The 16,836-nt window shown below is 35.9% G+C and overlaps 1 protein-coding gene across 2 annotated transcripts in view; it reads left to right on the top strand.

Moving 5' to 3' along the window:
* Positions 1-13,060: 13,060 nt before the first annotated feature.
* Positions 13,061-16,836, top strand: part of LOC128026392 (leucine zipper putative tumor suppressor 2 homolog) — a 61,173-nt gene continuing 57,397 nt past the window's right edge. The window contains exon 1 of one of the 2 annotated variants that reach the window (XM_052613480.1): positions 13,061-13,419. The gene's annotated coding sequence lies outside the window, so the exon portion shown is untranslated. Of the gene's footprint in view, positions 13,420-15,518; positions 15,663-16,836 lie in introns of those variants that run through there. The other variant, XM_052613481.1, reaches the window with a different exon arrangement.

Below are 16,836 nucleotides of genomic sequence, written 5' to 3' on the forward strand. Positions count from 1 at the left end.
ACTGAGGCTGATTCCTCGACTGGACAGCTGAACAGCTTTCTTGACAAAGCGAGCTTCTTGTTTTCTTCTTGCTCACTTGCTGTGAGAATTCAATCAAGCATCAAAAACTAAAGAGAAAGAAGATTTCAAGTGGATTTTTTCTTTTCAGAAACAGTACTCAGACTCTGTTCTCGCTGTAAGGTAAATGCTGAAATCTCAGTTTAGCCTTAGAATTTTTTTTAAGTAATTAAGTCGTTTTAAGTCATTTATTGAAGACGTGTGCAAACAGTTGCAACTCCCTTTCCATCCATTATTCTTTGAGTTCTAACTGCAAGTGGAGTCAACTTTAATTGAGTTAGATGATCCTGCTGCAAAAAATCCTGGATTAGAGATTATCTCCCAGGAGTTTATATCTCAGAGGATGTTCCAGAGGGAATTAACCCAGTTAACATTACAGGCAGATGGCGGAGTGTGCAAACTCAACTGAATCGACCTGAACCAACAGTGCTCTTCTACAGTAACATTCACACAGGATTACTAGAGACCAGTCCAGAATCAAATACACTGACATCTGCTGGCTGTGTTAGGCTTGTGTTCTGGTGCTTGACTGCTATACCTATAAAACACTACCATTGGTAAGTAGGGGTCAGTAATCAATATATATATATATATATATATATATATATATATATATATATATATATATATATATATATATATATATATATATATATATATATAAATATATATATTTTTTTTTGCAGGTTAAAAATAATGTCAGTTCATATAATTTTATTCAGCTATAGGAGCTATTTAAGGTTACAAAATACTTCTATTTCAAATAAACACTTTTCCTGATATCCTGAAAACAATGTACCAAAGTGTCCACAAAAATATTGAGCGGCACAGCTATTCTTTAACACTATTAATAATGAAAAATGTTTCTTAGGCCGCAAATAAGAATATTAGAAGCATTTCTGAAGACTCATATTAGACTGGAGTAAGGATGCTGAAAATCCAGCTTTACCATCACAGGAATAAATTACATTTTAAAATTGATTACAATATAGAAAACTAATATTTCACAATATTACCACATTTTCTTCCATCAAATAAATGCAGCCTTAGTGAGCTTAGTACATTCATAATGGATGATACAATGCGTTAATTATTATAATTATTTTCTCTAATTATTTTTTTTTGTAAATAATTGTAAACAAAGTTAAAAATGCATTTTGATATTTGCAGATTCCTTGTTACACATTGCTCATTCATGGGTTTTAATACATTATATTTAAAATGTAAATATGAAGTTGCCTATCCCTGATGTATTACAACTGTGGTTAATAATGTAATACATTATAAGCATTACAATACATAATTTGTGTATTAAGAAATCTTGTATAATGCTTTTTAAACTTATAAAAAAACTAAACTGACTCTGAATGCTTTATCTCAATGTAAATGCCTGATCTGTTCATATATGTTTAAGAAATTTGAGCATGACTCTTGCTGTATAATGATCTGAGACACATAATCTCTGTCTCAGCACAGAAGTTTTCTTTTCTTCATGTGTCGTTCTGAGCTGAAGCAGGGCCTCACTAATGACACAGTGAGGAATCTAAAGCTGGAGGCTCAGGAGACAGACTGAGGCATTGTGGGAACAGTTGTGAAGAATAGCTAGAAGGTTTGCTTTGTGTTTGCTCATTTAATTTAGATTAGAGTATTTTAACATTTTAATAATGATTTATTGATTTAAATGATTTTGCCATCCTGTAGCCCCCTTAAAAGGTGGCTGAGAACCACTGACGAGACACATGTGGTGTTACTGAGATCATTTTCTTAAAGAGAAAAAAACCTTCGAAGCAGGAGCCTCGTCAAAAGTCTGCATTTGATCTCATTGCTTTCACGGAGAAAACTGATATATTAAACTGATCAACTGATTTTTCTTTCTTATGGAAAAGTAGTTTAAAGTGCAAACAGCAAAGTGCCATGGATGGGGATCCAGCGTGCAGCTGTTTATATCTCAGTATTTCCACATGTGTCATATCCCCCGTACTCCTTCAGTATTGAAAATGAAAGCTTTTTAGCGAGTGATTGCGTCTGTGAGGAAGGGTATGTTATTCTTCCTGATGAAAGTCCACTGGAGAGAGAGGAAGGGGGTGGATAGTACGAAGAAAAAGATGTGAACAGCTGCATGTAACCAAGAGTTCTTGGAGTTTTCTTCCCATGTGGATGTACAAATGCCAAGGATGACAGTCGCACAGCTGTTGAAGGGTTAACTTCAGTTCCCATCCCTACAGTCAATAAATCAATGTGAGTGCAGTCACGCACATGTAAACTCATAAACACATTAAAAACTATATGTTAACACATAAGCATTTTGGAAGGTAAACCTTCTTGCCATTGACAACTTTCTGGCAGAAGGCAGCAGATTTTTCACAAGAATTTGTCTGTATTTTGCTCTTTACATTTTTCCTTCTATCCTGACTAGTGCTCCAGTCCCTGCTGCAGAGAAACACCCCTATAACAGGATATTACCTCCTCCATACTTTACTGGAGGAACGCTGTTATTTGGATGGTGAGCTGTGTTGGATTTCCACTAGACATATGGTTTGGTGTTGAGGCCTAATAATTACATTTTAGTCTCATCTGCCTCAGATTTATCAAGGTACGTTATGGCAAAGTTCAGTTGTGACTGCATGTGGCCGTTCTTGAGGAGTGGCTTTTTCTTGGATCCCTCTCATACAAGCCACATTTGTGGAGAATTTGTGATATTGTTGTCACATGCACATATTGACCAATCTTTATCATAAATTCCTGCACCTGCTTCAGAGTTGCTGTAGGTCTCTTGGTCGCCTCTCTGACCAGTTTCATCCTGCCTCTTTCATCCAGTTTGGAGTGACTCCCTGGATCAGGACAGGTCTGTGTTGAACCAAATACTTTCCACTTCTTAATGCTAGACTTCACTGTGCTTCTAGGCATTGATAATTGATTTTTTTTTGTATCCATCTTCTGACTTGTGCCTGTCCACAACTTTATCCCAGAGATCTTTTGACAGTGTCATAGTTGCCTGTTTGCTACAGTTGCACTACCAAGGACTGAAATACTCTTAAGACATTGATTCATTTTTCTTCACAAGGCGATGCTCAATGAAGGGTCAGTGAGCTGGGGAATCAGTTTCAGTCTTAGACCCCCAATTTCCCCATTCTCCATTTACACCAGCTCTTTCCTTTTTCATCATTTACTTTAATGCTAAATTTATTCTGTATAATTTCTTATGCTCAGTTTGAAAAACTGAGTCTGCTGTGCTTATGTGGATGGACACATACAGTAGATTAAGACTGAAATGTTCTCAATAATTTCCATTCTTCCATCACACAAAGTGTTACTCTCTGTACTTCTGCAATACAATACTTAATTAATCACATATCTTTTCATTTAATTATTTGTATGTTTTTGAAATGTGAAGTGTTAACATCTGTTCTATATATGATTAATAACCAGAATCTAAAAATACATTATGAGTAAAAGTTTAGTCATACTTAATAAAGCATAAAAAATTAACTTTTCACTTAATTTCTGGAACAGCCTGATGAAATCAACCGAAAGAATTTCTCTTTAACAAGAACTTGAAAAGGATTTGAATTTGATATAATTCATCTGAAGGACACACCATAATGAAACCTACATTCTGACACCAGAAATTTCTCAGCAGATGATTTTATGATTGTTTTTCATTTGTTGTTTTATTATCAGTCATATCTGATTGTTAACTGTGCTCATGTTGAGTCAGGTTTATCCATCTTCAGTGACGGTTATATCTTTATAATTAAAATCTTTTGCTTTAACTCAAAGCTATGGTGACTGATTTGTACATTTGACATAAATGTGAAATAAACAACTTTAAACTGACCTGTTAACTCAGTAAGATTGTCAATAATATATAATCTTTCATGCTTTTACTTTAAATATCTAAATGCTTGTTTTTCTTGGAAATGTAGGTAAATTTATTCTCTAGGTATTCTGTTCTTTAAAGTACCAGCGCTGCAGTGTCATGCCCACTCTCAGACGGGTTTCTAGACACAGCCCACCTAAGACCAGTAGTACTGAGGTTTGAGCTTATATTCTTGTATCATTGACAACCTCCCTAGAGTCCTATAGCATCCTTAAACAGCGTTTTTACCCTTTACCTTCAGTCTCACCCCATCTCCTACATTAATGTACTTTAAAACTCATTAATTCACTCTTAAGAGAACAGTGCACCTTTGCCAGTCATAGCATTACTAATAGCATAGCATGTTACCACTAATTTGATAGTTTAGTGTAGCTATGCAGTTTCTTATCAGACAGAAAAACATATTTATTCAAAAATAGAAAATATTTATTATTTTTTATAGAAAAAATAGAAAGAACTATCAGAACTACAAAGATAAAAAAACGAAGAAAAAAAATGAAAAAGGTTTAAAATTTAAATGTTATTTATTTTATGTTTAGTTCATCTTCAGCAATATGCTTAACTTCTATAAAATATAACAGCACAATAGAAAAAGACATACATCTCTGGACATTAACTGTTAAATGCATCATGCAAAAAACAAGCAGATCAGTGAGTAAATTTAAATCTAGAAAATGTGAAGTATGAGGATCGAATTGAATGTTTGAAAAGCTTGAAAACATGATTGAAAATATTCTGTAAACACAGCAGCAAAGTACTATCCTTAAAAATCCCCACACAAAACCCTAAATCATTTTTTTAATGATTGAAAGCCCCAGTTGGCTCTAATCTGCTTCATTTAGCTGAACTCTATCACTCCAGATAATGACAGTGCTTTACAGGTCGCTCACCAAAATGGCACTGAGCATTACTTACATTCTGTGTGTACGTGAGTCAGGTTTTACCTGGTTTATACTGAAACAACTTTATCTTCCTATATGCCCTACATGTGTGAAAATATACTTATCTGAAGTTAACCAGCTGAAGAACAGAAAGCCTGTATTGGTGAACAATAGCAGTATTTGTCCAGTTTCAATGCATCATCCATGAAAACTTGTGGCTGCTAGCGCTGTCTCAGCCAAGCATAACATTTCCACAGCTGCTGTGGCAGCTCATCCAGCGTTCATTCTTTCCCCTGCTGAATTTAGAGACATTACAGTGGCACACTACGGGCCTGTGCTCCACAGGATGGAAGAGTCCTAGTGTTACATCACTTATTGATGAATCCACCCATTAATTTTAGCAAAGCGTTCTGTAAGGCTGTCGAGTGAACAAGAGAAGAAAAACCCACTGGACATGAAGCTGTTTATTGTGCTGGTTTATTTAAGTCATGTTCTTTTCAGCTGCAGAAAGTTCTCACTGTAGACTTGAATATCTCAAATCCTCTTTATATTGTGAGTACAAGACAGATTTCATTTGCTCATATTGCTGTCCATGTCAGTGCTGTAAATCAGAGCTAATCCCAGTGACTAAAACGGCAATACTTTCATGTGTCTCACAGTACATCACAGTCTCACTGACTTTGTCCGAAATCACCCTCATATACCCTGAATAATATGCAATATTTGAGGGGACAGCCAGTGGTGTCCAAAACCTTTGTGGACATTTTTGAGTGCACATGCAGTCCCATTATGCACCACAATAACAAGTGTACACTTAATGGCTAGTTGCTTGAGAATAACAACAGATATTTTGTGATTACGACTGACTAACTGTACATTATCCCCTACATAATGACTACAAAACTTATTATAATTATATTAGATGTCCTTGGCAACTAAATTTCCTAACATTGTTTCATGAATCACTATAGTATCAATAGTATCACTAAATTATTTTATATGTCAGTATTTTCAGTATAAATTAGAATTTCAGCACACTTTGCCATGTTTATCTCCAGAATTTCATAGATTTCACCACAAAATAAAATGCAAAGAAAGTCTATAGGATCCAGTGAGTAATGTGAATGCTCTAAAGTGAAGTGTTTACACCTCTCATGTGTTATAATAATATTAAGAGGTGCAATATTATGACAACAAACACTCACCCATCACCCATTTCTCTAGCACACCAGAACTGAATACTTGTCTAAATCCATTGAAAGAAAAGAAAGGATGATAACAAAGTTTGAAATGGCTTGGGTTTTCCCTGTGGCGAGTTCAAAATGTCACTATAGTCAGTCACGCAATCGGCTGAAAGTGTGCGTTTGCTCCCAGTTAACAGCTGTCAGTGCCTGTATGTCCTTGCATTTGTTTGGAGGCTGTAAACTCAATGTTATCATGGCCTAATGCTGACACCTGCTCTATTAAGTTCAACACAAGCAGGAAAAGTGTGTGTGTGTGTGTTTTGTGTAATGGAAGTGTTATGTGAGATGCAGATGGATTGTGCCTCATTTTGTGATAAAGCACAGTTTTATCTTTGCTCCATGGATTTCAATAACATCACAGAGACAGCTCTTTGTGCCCCTACTTCCTCAATTTAGATCCTATCACTTTTACTCTAGACAAATGTAAACTATCCTTCCCAGTGCACCATATCTTTGTCTCCGCTCCAAAAACCTCTTCATCATATGTCCTCCCAGTTTTCTGTAGGTTCAAATGAGAATCTTTCTATCAGCATATAAAGAAAGAAAATTAAATTATTTCTCACTTTCAGAAATAAGTCAGTCACTTTCTCACAGCAGTCCTCTATTTCCTTGTCAGATTTGAGATGTAAAGATGATTTAGGTCTTTGACTAGCAGTCACTAAGCAGTCTGTTTTTAGATAATTTAGTATCACAGAAGCTGATGGTGGAGGAATTATAATCGTTCAGCCCCACAGAGAAAGTTCCCATGTAGTGCTTGGACAGCCTGTCCTTGACCAACAGTGTGAGTGAGTGAGTGAAAAATGAGTGCACAGTTTTACTGTGTGTTTTATATGCAACCTGTTTATGAAAGGGAACCAAACATTTGTGGTCAGTAACCTTTTTAAGGCATGCTAATATATTCATTCAGCAAGGATGCATTAAATTTAACAAAAGTGACAGTAAAACCCTTTACATTGTTATCAAAAACATCTGTTCCGAATAAATTATGTTTGCTTGAATTCATCAAAGAATCCTAAAAAAAATCATCACCGTTTCAACATCGATAATGATAAGAAATGTTTCTAAATAAATCAGCATATTAGAATGATTACTGAAATTCAGCTTTGCCATCACAAGAAAAAATACATTTTAAAATATAATATAATTAAATTGCAATAATCTTTCACAATATTATGTTTTACTGCATTTTATGTATTTTAAATGTTTAATTCTGTGACTAAATGTAAATAAAAAAAAAAAAAAAAAAAAAAAGACATTTTATTTTATTTTGTTTTTGCTTTTTTTGACATCCAACCATGAAACCTAGTTGCATTGAAAAATCCCCTTGGTTTAAAAAACTGTGTAGGCACACATCCTACTCCACATGCACAATTTTACCATCTTTAAATCTCTTCCTGCAGATTCCCAAACCAGTGCAGAAAAAGCCTGCAGATTCTATCTGGGCCTGTTTAACAGACGTTACAGGGAGCAGAAGCTCCTGGTTTCCACTCCCCTCAGGACAGCAGAGAGCACTTATGTAACAGTGACACATACACAGCACACACATGTGAACACACACAAATATTTTCTTACATTGAAAAAACATGCCAATGTAGATCCACTACTCCCCATCCTGTTTTACTTGCACACACAGATCCAGGACACTGTGGCGTACACCATTGACAGTAAAGGAACAGCTTTGGCATCTAAACAAAGCAGGATTCAGCTGCTTAACACTGCACTCGTTCCCCTTCTACAACTTTGCAAAGTAGTGAAACAAAGTGGCAATGGAGCCGTCTGAAATTCTCTCGCTGCTGATCTGAGGCTCCATTTGTCCCTCTTTGGGTGTCTCGAATGAAGGCAATTGGACAGCAAAGGCATAGTTCACCATACCATGAAAAGAGCCAGAATGTCTTAACTATAAGCACAAAGCTCCTCTGTAACAGTGCTGTTCTGTGGGTCGGTTGGGGCTGGAGTGAGGGTTGCAGACTGGTTCTTTGAATTGAAAGGGTGTTTAATTTAGCCTCACAATGGCTTCGCTTCACAATGAGCGACTCTGAAGTAGCATACTTTGACTAAAACTGCTCACTGTCAAGTGCCCGACTGAGGCAAACTCTACTGGGAAACCATCCATTTAAGTAAATGTATAATCCCATTTTGTGCCCATGTACAATCATAGGAATGGCAAGAATGTAGGCTACTGGTAAGAGTTCTCCAGAGGAGCTGAAGTAATTAAAGTGCGGCACAGACTTTAGTGTTAGTCTGCACTCATTATTTTTGGATTTCCTTTGAAGTCACTTAATAGAGTAATTATGATCTTGCTCGGGAAGTGTACAGTATGCTGCCCAGTAATACCCTTGGTGCTTGCACTCTTCTCACATATAGATTGATTTAGCTTTATTCCCAATAATTCATTCTTTGACTTCATGTCTTTTAAGTACCTCAATCTGCAGGGCATTGGTAAGATTTTCCATCTGGAAAATCTGTGATAAATTATAAATAAGTACCAGCATGATTCTGTTTATTGCTAGTTCTTGTTTGACAAAAGTCATGATGGCATTACTTTGTTCTCGTTCTTTATTGCAGCATTTGTTAAACGGGCAAATGGCCTGAAAATATGGCAGGCATTATAAAATATGGCAAGGATTTTCATCCAGAAACCCCACGGGATATCTGTATAAGCTCTCTCCAACAAAATGAATAAAGATCCTGTCTTTATCGGTCAGATCTGGTTAAAAACTCTTCACATTATTGCATGTCAGGAGTTATGTTGGCCTCTTTGTTTGCTTTTTTATTGCTCTTTTATCTGTGGGTGGAATGATGTTTGCTTGGATTACAAAGTGGTATTGTGGCCAAAACATTTTTTCCATCCATATAAGTCACCCATTCATGTAGTATCATGAGCTATTTAGTACAAGAAGAAAGTGACACATTATATTTTAATATGATAACATTATGATTCTGATCCAAAACTTCCACCCAAATGCACATGACATGTTATGTTATTGTTATGGATCGCTGCCATTTCACTTATACTCAATGGTTCTCAGCTGTTTTGCTTTAGGATGTTATATTGCACATATAGTGGTGATTCAAAAAGTAGGTATACAACAGGGACATTCTTAAAGTTTTTATTTATTTTTTAAGTAACCACAACCAAATGATGGTAACACGTTTGACGTTCTCCACTTTAGATATTCTACGACTAACTATAAGTAACTTTGCTACTAACTATCTTTCATTAATTTGCATCTACATCTCAAGTAACTCTCATTACAATATTAGTAGACTGTTAGGTTAGGATTAGTAGAATTAGTAGACATACTTGAAAAGTTCCTAATAGTCATTAGAATTTCTGTTGGTGCACCATCAAAATAATGTGTTGGCAGATATTAAAGGGACAATAAGTAACTTTTTAGGTATTTTATTATCTAAAATCAATATTTTTATTCATAAATATGCCCTCAATGGTGTACAAATACCTATGCCAATGTTTAAACTAATCCTCGTAAATGAAGAATTTATTATCTTTATATACATGGGACGGGTAGGTCGACGGAGGCTTCCATGTAGTTCCGCCATCTTGCAAAACTATAATAGCAGAGAAGGACAAAAAGTACTAAGCCAACGCGTTTCCACAACGCGTTTTCGGTCAGAGCCAGAAACGCAGGTGCAGAGCAGTGAGAGGCGCTTGAAACTGCACCGGCAAGTTTAAAAGTCTGGATTGCATTCTTATTATGGACCATACATATGCCGCGCCACAGGAGAAGAAAACATCGTCGCCAAAACAGTCAAAAATAGAACGTAAAAGGAAACGTGACCGTAGATTACAGAAAACAAGAGTTAATGTCGGGGAAGCTTTTTGTGGAAAGAGCTAATGCTTGATAAAGATTTCAAAAGAGACACTGAAGTGGCCAGTTTTCTTCTCGACAGGTAAGTCAGTGTTACAATCTATATTACAATATTTTTTTATATCTAACAATGCATATAATTCAGAAAATATAACGAATAAATTAGACATAACTACTAATTACAATATTTCATGTTTTCCACAGTCAGTAATTCATACTGTAACATTCGTTTGTTTATGGTCATGTTGCAGTTTGTTTGAAATAACACACCTGTTCACCTGAAGGAAAACTCGACGAAGTGCTATTAGAAGACATCCTGTCAAAGCTTTTTGGTACATATCGCCTACCGTAGATGCAACGCGCATTTGAAAAAGCGAGGCGCTGGAGAGCAAAATTAGTTTGAATGCAAAATACAATTTCACCACTAGATGGGAGTAATTCCTACTCAGTGTCCCTTTAATCAGAAAGTGTACTTATATTCTAATGATTGCTATTTATCATATAGGTGCAAAGTTACTTAGTACAATATCTAAAGTAGACGATCAAATAAAATGATACCCAAATGATTAACATGACATGGACTGAATAGTAAGTAGAAAAACAGACATGCATAAATGCATAACAACAACAAAAGTGTGATTTACCAGTCTAGCACATGGAATAAACACTGGACCAATTATTGTATTAGTATAGCCAAGAGAGAGGTGAATTTGCACCAGAATTTCGGAGTTTGACCAGAAAAGATATCTAAATGTTTTGTTCCTTTTAAAAGTTTATTTTCAGCTTATTTTAAGTCATATTCTGCAAATACATCATTATACAGTACATCTATTTTTTTAGTATTCTATTTTATTAATATAATTGTTTTCTTTTTTCTTTTTTTTTTTGCAGTGAGGACAACTGATTTATTTTCAGTTACTTCATAACTGCAAAAGCTGTCTATCTCTATGCATCAAACTCTGAACCTAAGACTTTCAGTAAAGTTAAATGAAGCTGCAGGAAACCAGGTAAACAGCTCATTATCTCTCACTCTTCCTCTTTCTCTCTATCCACCTTTGTCTTGAATCTTCTACTGATGGTGAAATTGGCTGGAGAAATGAGAAGCCCTGGCTGTCAAGGTCCTATTTGAAACAGGTCCACAGATTACATTTACACTTTTTGTTACTTTCTAAGACCAAAAATGGATTGAAGTATAGTTTCTCAGAGGTTTCCGAGAAGGAAAATTAGATGGAAACACATTTCCAACTGACAATATTAATGCCATCAATATTAAAAACATCTGCTGAAGAGTATGTCCTGTGATGTCCAGACAGTTTTGCGTCTGTAGCATACATATATTGAAAAGCTTAAAACTGATTTGAATAATCTTCAATGTGTAGACAGCTGTATAATGTGTGTGACAGTTCTAGAGAGTCTACAGGGTACAAGAACTCACACTGAGGGTCATCCGATTTCAACAGCCTGGATCCAATGTGATTTTCCCACGTGCAAGGACAAAAGCAGCTTTAATTGTTATTTATTCACTTCCCTGTAAAATTCTAAGTAAAAATAATGATTTCTTACATTTTATGTCTATTCTGGCTTATTTAAATTATTCTGGAGTTTTAACTGTGTGATATTTACTGCTTGACTGTGGTACTCACTCAAACAAATCTTAATAAAAGGACAATGCAACAGTTAACAGAGCTTCAAACAAGCTGAGGAGAAAAATAGACTTTTATTGGCCTATTCTTTTTATCTTTGTCCTAACAGTTTTGGGGAAGTGATTAGTGGACAAAGAGATGAGCTTTGTATGAGAGGCTGTACAGTACAAGGGTGTACAGTACATGTGGGAATGTTTATGCTGCAGTGTGTGCCCCTGATTTAACAGGTTTTGAATTATGCAAATGAATCCCTTCAGGCTTGCTACGTTGCTCTGAAACTGAAAGTCTAATTGAGCCCCATGACCTTTTAGTTTAATGAACTCGTATGAACTAAGAGCCTTTATTTTTGTTTATGACAACCTTGGCTTTACACCAGAACTGCAGTTGAACTTTATAAAACTGCAAACTTAAGACTACTTAATCATATATCATTAGATCTGCTATGGTCTTTCGATTTTTGGTTATGGTTTGTTTAGCATTATTACTGCCTCCAGTAAGTTTTTTTTTCAAAAGCTATTACTGGCTTTGAAATCAGGTTATAAACAGTGAATGATGGGACATATTTGTTGTCCTGCTGAAACCCCCAGTAAGCCCCCCACAGTCTCTCTCTTACTAGGCTACTGTATATTTTTACCACATATAGACATTTACAGATAAATGTATATTTTTGAATAACAGACAGGGATGTGACATGCATGCTAATCAATGTCTTTCTGTATTGATGCTGTCAGATGTAAACTTTTGGATATATGTGAAAGATAGGGCAAATAAAAAAACTAATAAATCTGTTTTGAGCCGAGAAGCCCATAGCAGAGTCACTGGACAAGAACATGTTGTACCTACATAGTAGACCATAACAAATACCACTCCTTTGCTCTTTGTGCCCCTCAGCCTTTTTGTTTATTTAGTTCTTTACCTTAAACAGTACTGAGTCATATTTCAAAGACTCTTCCAGACCAGAGGACTTACTTTTTTGTAGTTTTGTATCTGTCTTTTTTATTGCTCTGAAAAGAAAAAAGAAATACAGTTTATTGAACATATGTTTGCATGTTGTCAAACCATAGGGTAAGTTGTGACAATATAACCTATTTATTTAAGATTATTATTAATTATGAAGCATGAAGACATTAATTAAACAGCAAAATGTAAATGTTAAACCATTTCTGGCAACAAATACTGCAATTTATAACTTTACAGATTAATAAAACATGTGACAACATTCCATAAAAAGGTAACATACTGACTTTTGTGAACTTGAAACCTTGTCAGAACCTATAGCTCTAGAAATACAGCAATTATGACATCTTTATTATATTTTTGTTGATACGAATTACGAAATGTTTATAGTCGACATATTCTCGCGTCAGCATAAGTGTCCAATAAGCAGACGGTGCAGTGCCGGTTTAGCTACTGTTAGTTCGACATTTACCATAAATAACAACAGAGTTCAAGCTGCTTCGTGAACTTGAACGTGTCGCCCGTCGCGAGCCCCCGCGCGTCGCCATTCTCCCATAGCTTTACAGCGTGTCGCTCCAGATCAGCGGTGGGGAGCCAATGTGAGGCGCGCTCTCGCACTCTCGCGCTCCTGCCAGCGGCGGTGCAGCGCGGAGCGAGAGAGAGGGGCAGCGCGACCCATCAGCGGGATTCCAGCCAGCTCGCAGCAGTCGCTTCCAGGAGGACGGACATAGATATGTGTAGCGGCTGCCCGTGTTAACCTTCAGCTACGGGAGTTTGCCCTACTTTAGAGAGGAGTAGAGCCAGGGCGGCTCAGATCTGCGTGAACTTCACCATCCTTTGGAAGAAGTGAAAATACCAGGACGCTTTCTTCAGAAGCGTTGATTCTTTATGCACGACATTGTTCAAGCGCTCTTCACGCAGTCAACGGTGAGTGACTGAAATCTGATTGAAAACTTCAGTGCGAGTTTGAGCCCACAGCGTTACAGATGATTATTTTTGATGTCTTGTTTATGGAAAGTCGTTTTAACATACATTGCTTACAAGCTAGCAATTTTTGTTACTGTAGTATTTATTTTTTAGTAATTTGTCCTACAGTATAGTTACAGTATGTCTTTTATAACGTCACTATTAATAATAATAATTCACAATTTACATATGTGTAACATGTGTTAAAAATAATACTAGTCTAAGATTTAAAGTTAAAGTTTATTATATTAATTTGCTGACTTCATGTGTAAAATGTTTCGTCAACATTTGTACTAGTAGCCTAACACTGTCATTTGTTTTAATAATTGTTAAAATATAAAGTTCATCTAGTTCATCTTCATTTGTGCTTGTGTACGTTGTTATTGCTGTTCGTTTGCCCGTGAGAGTGAAGTGACTGAAGTGATCTTACAAAGGTCATAATTATGTTGAATGTAGGCAGACACCAATTTATCCCAGCAAAAGTAATTATGGCATCCCAGTGTCTTTTTAATTACAGCATATGAAGTGTCCCTCCTGGAGACATTGTCTGAATAGTCTTTGTATTCAGCTCTGAATTGTATATTTAACACATTCTCACAAACCCCCATAGTTCATTCTCAGTAGGTTCAGATCTCACCTTTTAGTGGTATGCACTGTATGATAACTGTGGCTTGCTAATGACCCTTAATGATGTTATCTGAGAATGAATACAGTGTGTGTGTGTGTGTGCGTGTGTGTGTGTGGGTGTGTTTGTGTGTGTTTCACAAAACAGTTTACTTACAAAGGTTTTGCTGGTGTTAAGAGGTCTTTATCTGTCACATTTTACACCCCAACCCCGATTTTAACTCACACCCTCCCCCAAAAAAGCAGTAATGCTACTTCAGTACCACAGCTTTTTTCAGCCAGCTGTTGTTGTTTAAAACAACATTTGTTTAATGTGATGAAAAGAGTTATGGTACATGTTGTGTTAACTGTAAGACAGTGTTTTTATTGACTGTAAAATTGTAAATCAGTTAAATATTCAATATTGCCTTTTATATTGTACTGGAACAACTTAAAAGTGAAGAAAAAGACATTAAATACCCAGTAATTGTAATGTAATGATTCAAGCATTTGTCAAATTAGGAGACATTGAAGTACTTAAACACACTACAAGAACATCAGTCATGTTTTTCCTCCTCCGACTTTTTTAAAAGATTCAGGGTTAACTTTGACCAATATACCTGTCAAGCTCACCACACTCCACAGAAGAGTTCTGTTTCTTCTGTAAACATAGAGTAAGATCTTGTTAACTGAAAACCACCAGACTCTAGGAACCCACTTGTGATTTCCATCAGTGGAAGATGAAATATAACTAGGAATTTTTCTGTTGTTCTAAGATATTCTTCACACTGTCAGAAAAGCCCCTCTCTGGACTTCCAGTCTTATTATAAGACATATTTAATTAGCGTAATGTTTATATGTATTTTTGAGGGCTTTAAAAGCTACAGTATGTGAAACAGGATTTGCAGCATTCACATACCACTGTTACTTGTACTTGTAGCCATCTTTCAATTTTGGAGATTCCAAATGGTGATAAACTGACTGATATTCTGGCACTGCACATGGTCCGCCATACCCAGCTGCTTTCTGGCATTCCATTGGGAGTATTTAGGATGGAAATGGTTGGGTGAAAGTTAGAGTCCATATTATATACTGAAAGTGTTTATTTGATCCCCTGCTGATTTTGTAATGTTTGCCTTCTAACAAAGAAATCAAGGGTCTGTAATTTTCATGTTAGGTTTATTGTAATGGATAGAGACAGAATACCAACAACAACAACAACAACAACAATAAAAAATCCAGAAAAAACACATTATGTAAAGGTTAGAAATTTATTTGCATTTCATTGAGTGAAATAAGTATTTGATCCCCTACCAACCAGCAAGAATTCTGGCTCCCACAGATTAGTTATGTCCCCATGTGGAACACGGATTAGTCCTGTCACTTTAAGAAGTTACTCATAATGTCAGCTCGTTATGTGAATGAGACACCTGTCCACACAATCTGAGATTGTGAGATTTAGAGAGGAGTAGAGCCAGGGCGGCTCAGATCTGCGTGAACTTCACCATCCTTTGGAAGAAGTGAAAATACCAGGACGCTTTCTTCAGAAGCGTTGATTCTTTATGCACGACATTGTTCAAGCGCTCTTCACGCAGTCAACGGTGAGTGACTGAAATCTGATTGAAAACTTCAGTGCGAGTTTGAGCCCACAGCGTTACAGATGATTATTTTTGATGTCTTGTTTATGGAAAGTCGTTTTAACATACATTGCTTACAAGCTAGCAATTTTTGTTACTGTAGTATTTATTTTTTAGTAATTTGTCCTACAGTATAGTTACAGTATGTCTTTTATAACGTCACTATTAATAATAATAATTCACAATTTACATATGTGTAACATGTGTTAAAAATAATACTAGTCTAAGATTTAAAGTTAAAGTTTATTATATTAATTTGCTGACTTCATGTGTAAAATGTTTCGTCAACATTTGTACTAGTAGCCTAACACTGTCATTTGTTTTAATAATTGTTAAAATATAAAGTTCATCTAGTTCATCTTCATTTGTGCTTGTGTACGTTGTTATTGCTGTTCGTTTGCCCGTGAGAGTGAAGTGACTGAAGTGATCTTACAAAGGTCATAATTATGTTGAATGTAGGCAGACACCAATTTATCCCAGCAAAAGTAATTATGGCATCCCAGTGTCTTTTTAATTACAGCATATGAAGTGTCCCTCCTGGAGACATTGTCTGAATAGTCTTTGTATTCAGCTCTGAATTGTATATTTAACACATTCTCACAAACCCCCATAGTTCATTCTCAGTAGGTTCAGATCTCACCTTTTAGTGGTATGCACTGTATGATAACTGTGGCTTGCTAATGACCCTTAATGATGTTATCTGAGAATGAATACAGTGTGTGTGTGTGTGTGCGTGTGTGTGTGTGGGTGTGTTTGTGTGTGTTTCACAAAACAGTTTACTTACAAAGGTTTTGCTGGTGTTAAGAGGTCTTTATCTGTCACATTTTACACCCCAACCCCGATTTTAACTCACACCCTCCCCCAAAAAAGCAGTAATGCTACTTCAGTACCACAGCTTTTTTCAGCCAGCTGTTGTTGTTTAAAACAACATTTGTTTAATGTGATGAAAAGAGTTATGGTACATGTTGTGTTAACTGTAAGACAGTGTTTTTATTGACTGTAAAATTGTAAATCAGTTAAATATTCAATATTGCCTTTTATATTGTACTGGAACAACTTAAAAGTGAAGAAAAAGACATTAAATACCCAGTAATTGTAATGTAATGATTCAAGCATTTGTCAAATTAGGAGACATTGA

Source organism: Carassius gibelio, chromosome A13 (assembly GCF_023724105.1).
Source record: "Carassius gibelio isolate Cgi1373 ecotype wild population from Czech Republic chromosome A13, carGib1.2-hapl.c, whole genome shotgun sequence".
Lineage (NCBI taxonomy): Eukaryota > Metazoa > Chordata > Actinopteri > Cypriniformes > Cyprinidae > Carassius > Carassius gibelio.